The following is a 7839-nucleotide window of genomic DNA, read 5'->3' as shown; positions in this document are numbered from 1 at the left end:
GAAAGGAAATAGATGGGGTCACTTTGTGGAACCAAGTTAAACTAGATATTGAATACTGCATATTGCTAGATTCCTAGCTTCTAGAAGTCTTTCATGGCATTTACCTAAAGCAAAAAGCAACACTGAAGGGTGCAATACATAGGAAAATAAAATAAGACATTTATTTAATTAATTATGAAATAAAACCAGAGGATTGACTGGATTAAGTGTTGTAATTTTTATACAAAGTTGAAAGTTTTTCAATACAACTAACCTGCTCTTTTTATTTTTTTGTTGTTGTAAACGTGTGCTTGTGTGCAGTAATTGCAATCTGTTGTGGCTTGCTATGACTGTATCCTTCCACTAGATGTCTCTACCAGCACACACACAGGTGATATTGGCTACGTGGGCGCAACAGAATGGACAATATTTCTTATTCACTAAAGGAATATTCCAGGTTCAATACAACTCAGTCCACAGCATTTGCAATGTAATTTAAATAAACAAATAAATAAATAAAATAATACAACTATATTAATAATTGATTCATCCCTCCTTAAAAAATAAAAGCAAAAATTGAAGTACAGTGAGCTGAGGCACTTACATGGGAAGTGAATGGGGCCAATTTTTGTAGGGCTTAATGACAGTAACTTCAAGCTTATAATTTTATAAAAGCACTTAAAAATGAACCTTCTGTTAAAACATCTTTATTATTTGAGCTGCAGGTTGTTTAAATAATAATTTTTAGTCAATTGAATGTTACTGTATGTCATCATGGCAACAATATTCTAAAATTGGATCTAAATTTAAACATAAAAGGCTAATAAGTGATTTTATCACACTAAAATCCCGTTAGCACACATATTGTTTACATCTTGTTGCTATACTTTTGAAACAGTGAGTATTTTAATATTTATGGGTTGGCCCCATTCACTTTTATTGTAAAAGCCTCAATGGGACCCAGATTTTTTGCTTATTTTAAAGGAAATGAGGGGCAAGTCAAAATGTATTTTAGTGGTAATCAACATAATGCCACAAATGCTGTCGATTGAGCTTAACTTGTATTGATCCTGAAATATTCCTTTAACACACTCATTATTGTTATGTATGACCTTGTCTTGTTTTACCGTTGCCCCTTTGTTTTCCATTTTTTTGTCCCTTTGTTATTCCATAGTTTTCACTTTTGTCCCTTTTGTAGCTCCACAGTCTTGTTTTCCCTTGTGTTCACTGTTCATTGTTTTCACCTGCCCTTGTTAATTTGCCTTTTGGTTTCTGTTAATTACCTTGTCATCTAGTTTGTGTTCTGTTTGTTCATTGGCCCCTTTGTCCCATGTTTTTGTATTTATATCCTGGTTTTTGGTTCAGTCCTTGTCTGTCGTTGAATGTTTGTGAGTGTAGTTAGCCTGGTCTGTGTTCCCTGCCCGAGTTCTCTATTCATGTTTATTTCCCCACTGAGGGTTTTCCTTTGTGTTTTGTTAATAATAAAGAAAGCTGCATTTGGATCCTCAACCTTCGTCTGCCTTCATTGCCTTACACTCGTGACAATTATTGTTTACAATAATTTTATAAAAGCTTTAGCATGTTATGTGCTAAAGAAAATATAATAATATAATTTATAAAAAATAATACTGTATGTTATGCAGATACTTAGAGAAAGGATTATTTATGATAAAACAATATAAGAAGAGAAAAAGGAATAATTTGCATACTTTCATCTCCAGCTGTGTAGTGCTTTTTCCATTAGCCAGGTCTTCTCTTAGGGTCTAAAAAATACAGGGGAATTTTTTTTAATCCACTGCTTGAAAAGCTAAGCTGTGTCACATAATCTAAAAACTAATAAAAAACGTTTGCATTTTTTCTATTTTGTGTGTGTGTGTGTGTGAGAGAGAGAGAGTGTGTGTGAATTTGCATGTTTGGCTAAATTTGACTCTTTGTTTATGCAGTGTTTAACAGGTTTATCTACACAGATGGCTGTAATTAAACTGCATACAGGTATGTCTCAGTTTGCATATCTATCTAAGTTATTGTTAACATAAATCTCTCTGTTTATGTGATTTATTACCACACTGTAAATATACTAATCTGGGAGAAACATTGAATCACACTGCATGTGTCATTTTGCCACTGACCTATTTACAATGACACGAACAAGTGTGTGTGTTTTTATAAATACAGTCAGCTATCTGAACCCATTTCCCTTTGGTGTTGAATAAAGGCCAAAGTGACCTAGTCAGCTGCTGGTCTTTGTCCAAACAGACTGAGTTACATTAGAGCCAGATCTCACATACACCTATCACAACACAATCCTAATACTACCTCTTTAGACCTATCTAAATCAGAGGCAAATATTTAGTGAGGGCCATGAGGGAAGGGTCCTCACCAACATGTGAGGGCTTTTAAATAGACACCACCAACAATTTTGAATGTTTATCTATAAATAAAAAGCATTGCCTCATCAATGTTACAACCAAACTCTTGAAAATAACTTATACCACAAAATCCAAGATTTAGGGTGCTTTCACACTTGGTTCGATTGCTTAGACAAGTGGTCGGCAACCCAAAACGTTGAAAGAGCCATATTGGACAAAAAAAATAAAAAATAAAAATCTGTCTGGAGCCGCAAAAAATTAAAAGCCTTATATAACCCTTATAATGAATGCAACACATGCTGTATGTGTTATATTAGCTTTGTTTGCCACCTAGTATCAAAATGATAAGTAGGCTACAAATACATAATGAGCATTCATGATTAAATGTTTATGTTCCCTGCAGCGCATCCTGGAGAGAATGACGCTACCACGTGACTAATCTACTGTACGGTGGTGCTTTAAGTTTCACTTCCATTATAATTTTAATGTTTTATGTTTCCTTGCATTTATGAAATTAAAGAAATACAATAAAGAAATCAGATTTGTGATGTCATTTTTACTTTAGTATTCGAAACAACAACAAAATGTGCAACGTGCATAGGCCACCTGTAATTTCAGACCTCCCCATGGAAATAAAATGCAGTCCTCTTTAATCCTCAATAATACAATAAGCTACAATACAATCCTCTTCTCTTTCCCCCCTTATCTGGGCAACAGACAGTGCAATAAAACAGCAGCCTTTTGAAACGAACTGGAAAAGTCTTTAAAACATGCATAAAACATGCATTAAAACAGTGTAAAACGTACTAAAAACATAAAAGCAGCCCAGTCATGCCCTTGACAAAAATAATACAGTCTAACTTCGATTTCTGTGCATTGTCCCCATCTCTTTAGCAAATGCCACGGAGTTTGGAGATGCAATCCACTTCTTAAATTTATCTTTGCGCTCCTCTAATTTCTCCAGAAGTAATGCAATCGCACTTTTTCTCTCACTCCCAACTGGGTACTTGACTGCAAATGTAGCATGCTTTCCCTGGAAATGTCTTTCCACATTACTCTTTTTGTTATTTGACAACTTCTCATTACAAAGCAAACATGCAGGCAATCCCACCGCATTGGCAATGAAAGCAAATGATTCGGTCCAAGAACTGTTGAATCCTCTGTTCTCCTCAGCTATCTTTCTCTTTTTTCCCTTGGGATCCATGGCCCATGACACACCCGCCGGTTTGTTTGTTTGTTTGTCACGCCGATCTGACAGAAACGTGTGTCGCAGTCTATGACGTAAATTCTTCGTTGACAGAAATGTTGAAATTAAATATTTATTACACAAATTTTTACAACGTTGAAAAACTTTAAGAATGTTTGTCATGTTTTTCCTCCTGCAGAAATTCTATTAAAACAATTTTTTTTCCATTTTCATATTTTTGAAAAAGCTCCAGGGAGCCACTAGGGCGGCGTTTAAGAGCCGCGGGTTGCCGACCTATGGCTTAGACCGAAACCGAGTTTGTTTCCTCCCCCTACCGTTGCCCCCACTGATCTCTATTCACATCATATTATTTGGGTCCGAACCATGGTATGATTATGTCATCAATGTGAGTAAAAGCGGCAGCTGTTTCCTGTAACTAGGTAACAACATGTGAAGACGTCAGGCGTTTTGTGGTCCGTTTTGCATAACGCGGCGGCTCATTTTAGCTTATTGCGGCCCATTCGACCTGTTTCTCGGCCGACCAATTGGCCCGCTCGGTTCTACTGATGGCCAGTCCACCCCTGATCGGCCCCAAAGTGTATCGGCCAGAGACAGGATTTAAAATGATCATATATAACTATCTGACTGTATATGGTGCAAAATACCTTACCAACATTATAAGTAGACCTCAGGGAAAATGCTAAAAAAAAAAAAAACATGACTTGACCCCTTTAAACTTTTACATTTGTTTCTCTCCAATTTTTACCATTTGATTACATACTTGATTTAGGTAATCAATAACATCCTAATTAAAGACTATGACACGCATTATCATCTCTATTCTTAGCATAATATATAAAATGTATGTTTATATATGTTATGCCGTTTGTATGGTGTATGCTTTAAAATCATCATGCTATGACACATACTGCTGTTGCAGTGTGGACACAGATGTAAGTAAGTTATTGATTGTACAGATGAATATGCAGTGATGTATTGTGAGTATTGTAGTACACAGTGGCAGCTTAGAGTCTTACTGTATAGCTACCTGTACATGCTTTTCTTTCTGCTGGAGGGAAAAGTTCAGGTTCTGCACTTGTTCTTCCAGCTGAGTTACTTTTGCAGTAAGGATGTCCCTATCTACACTTAAACCAGCTGCCTCTTGTTCTCTCCAGCTTAAGCTTTCATTCAGTTCTTCTATCAGCCTGGTAGAAAAAGATGGGGGAGAGGATAATTGATTATTATGGTCAACATTATTCAGAAACCTTAGAATAGTACAAAGAATAAGCATTCTTTTAAAGATATGAATAGAACTTGATTTAAGAGAAACATATTCAGTGTTCACCCCAGAGTCAACTGCAGGTTATTCAGTCCATTTAAATGTCAATGTGATTGTCTTTCAGATTTAACTGATTACCTGTCTTTTGTAGCCAGCACTTCTTGCTGTGCTGTGTCAGACAAGCTCTCATTTCCATCCTGCATCTCTATCACCATCCCTCTCTCTAGAGCCAAACAGCGCTGGGACTCTAATTTAGCCAAGGAAGCCATTTTCTCTGCTTCACGCCTTGCCAGCTGAGCCTCCTGAGTAACAGAATTTAATAAATAAAACCTTTGGGTTTAGTAAAAATCACAATTTATGATCTTACCATTTTAGAATGTCTGTTATAAAAGAATATATATATATATATATATATATATATATATATATATATATATATATATATATATATATATATATATATATATATTCTTTTTGTACTGCATCAAAACACATACCAAAGTTAATAAATAAATAGAGCAAAATGGTATCATTTGTCTACTTTTTAAAAAATAAGTAAGGGAAAGGCAAACTTCATCATAATGAAGTCAGTTTATAGATCACAACAGTCTGGTTCCAGAAGTAACTATCACATACATTTTCTCAATAGGCAATATTTTTTAACGATAACTTAGAATGTTTCAAGACAGATGTATTGTTAGCTCCGAGATTGTTAATAGATGGTGCACGGTACTGTTGAAGCTAAGAGTCCACGTTATTTAAACTTCCTTCAAAAAAAAGCGAAATTTCTTTGTGAATAACTACACTAACCAAATAAGGAAATATCCACCAATCAGAGAATTGAGGCCAACAAAGCACGCCAAACGAGCTCAGCAGCAACCGCCCACTTCCATGGGTGTAGTGACGCAATTGAGTCTCCCTACAACTCTCATACTTTTATCTGTTGTTTTGTTAACTTGATTACATAATTTGCAATGCTTTAAAAAGCTTTTTTTTTTTTTTTTTTAAGTTTTTTTGCAATGCTTTAAAAAAACAAACGCAGTCTTGTACCTTTTTGTCAGATTAAAAAAATATATTTTTTTTTGCTTCAAATCAAATTTTGTTAAGTTGTGATTTACCTGAGAGCTGGTTGGTTTGGTTTATTGCTTAGAACTATTTCGTTACATATTGTATGAATTCCCTATGGAAAAAAAATTATGGAAAAAATACATTCGGAACAGAAAGAGGGCTGCACTTTTGTACTCCATTGTGTGTAGGAATTTAGTGTACACCTCTTGCAAAAGCTGGATCTTGGAATCCTGGATCTCTTGCATGTGTTTGATCTCCTGCTGTCTTTCCTCACTGCGACGCTGCACCTCTACATCATTCTGACTGGTCAGACTCTCTGCTGTGGTTCTATGAATGGACAGAAAACAAAAGAGGTTAAGGGAACAATTTGGAATGAACCTCCCTTCCACAGAAAGCCCCTGTGTTACCTGACTTTTAAGTAAGCCTTTTTGTGCCCTCTATGTACATAGATTGGTCTGAATTCTTCCTTGGATGAGCACAGAGGGTAAATCAGTAGATAATACTGCAGACCTTTGAAATACACATCACCTTCTTCGGCCTTAACAAGCATCTAATTCACAACCATACAATTAGTAAGGGTCATAAGGGGCATGTCAACTCTTGACATTGACTTATACTTCAAAGTCTATGATTTCGACTCTAGAAAGAATATATAGCTTATGCAAAACTTGAAGAAGCACCTGAGAGGAAGACGAAATCATGATTTTGGGTAGATATTACCAAGTAGACCATCCTTGGTTGAATGAGATATATTAGTATCCTTTAGGAAATTAGTCAAATAAGAAATTACTGCTATTACTGCTAGATTTAGTTCATTTGTTGTTCATGAGCATATTCATACTTTCCAGATGCTGTAAAAAGAGTTTAAATTCATTTTTCTATTCCCCGAAGAGCTATCAAGTATTAAAGCAAAAGGAGATAGATAAAAAGGTGAGTCTTAACAATCTATGGTCTCATCTCTTGTGTGTTGTGTTTAATAATTCTTTGTTTGCAAATAGTGTTGCTCTGACACTTCAAGTATTTTGGAGTGTCTGTGAAAGCCTCTCACTCAACTCACTGTTCTACAATTGAAGATTGGCCCTCCTGAAGGCCTCCTAAAGACTTCTCCAGACCCCATGCTCCATTGCCAAGGAGCTGTTTTTAAAATGAGGATGGCTGCGGCTATGCTGCGGCTGTTTGATCCAGAGTAAACAGCACCTCTGGGTTTTGGACTGTACCTCGCCAGGACATCCATTAAGGCAGAGCGTAGTCTGAGCCATCGTCCCAGTTAGTGTTAATAATCACAGCCCACAGAGATGTAATTTAGCTCAAGAGTTGATATCATTCAATTCTGCTCAGTTTTAGTCCCTAGCACATAAATTCTGAGGCTTAGACTGATTGTTCAGAGGAAGGCAGAGAAGAGAAATTATGAGGGGAATTTTGCTTGGCTGCAAAGATTCAGTTGACCAGCATACACATCATCAGAGCTGAACAAGAGCGTGTGATGAAAATGACACATAGCAACCAGAGCTTTAACAGAACATTAATGTCACACGAATAATAACACAAGCGAAGGGAGTTTCATTTATAGGTGATCTATTTATGATCTTACTGTAAATTTAAACACATAACTGACACACTTGCACCCAACCGGATAAGAAAAAGCAAAGCTTCAGTCATCAAGTAAGCAATCAAGACAATTAATTTGTTCAGGTCTTTTACAAACAGGTGTCCTATATACACAATATAGCACACCTGTTTGTCTGTGACTATGAATGTTTACTCCCTTGGTCAGCAAAAAAACAAACGTGAATTTCAGACCATGTGCACGTTTCAAAGGGCATCATGTCAACTCACAATCTGCCCACTCAATGTCCCCAATGGGCTCTGGTCTTTTGCATTTGGCAGGTCAGCAAGATTAATGTGACATGCCTGTTGCCTATGAGAAGCACTTATGCAGATAGTGGAAGGCACTGGGC

The 7839-nt window shown here is 36.3% G+C and overlaps 1 pseudogene; it reads right to left on the bottom strand.

The window, feature by feature from the left end:
- The window catches only part of LOC127622471 (kinesin-associated protein 3-like), a 71723-nt pseudogene that overhangs the window by 21562 nt on the left and 42322 nt on the right, over positions 1 to 7839 (bottom strand).

This window comes from Xyrauchen texanus, chromosome 28 (genome assembly GCF_025860055.1).
Source record: "Xyrauchen texanus isolate HMW12.3.18 chromosome 28, RBS_HiC_50CHRs, whole genome shotgun sequence".
Taxonomy (NCBI): domain Eukaryota; kingdom Metazoa; phylum Chordata; class Actinopteri; order Cypriniformes; family Catostomidae; genus Xyrauchen; species Xyrauchen texanus.
The sequence above is the reverse complement of the archived record's forward strand: the minus strand, read 5'-3'. Positions and strand labels throughout refer to the sequence as shown.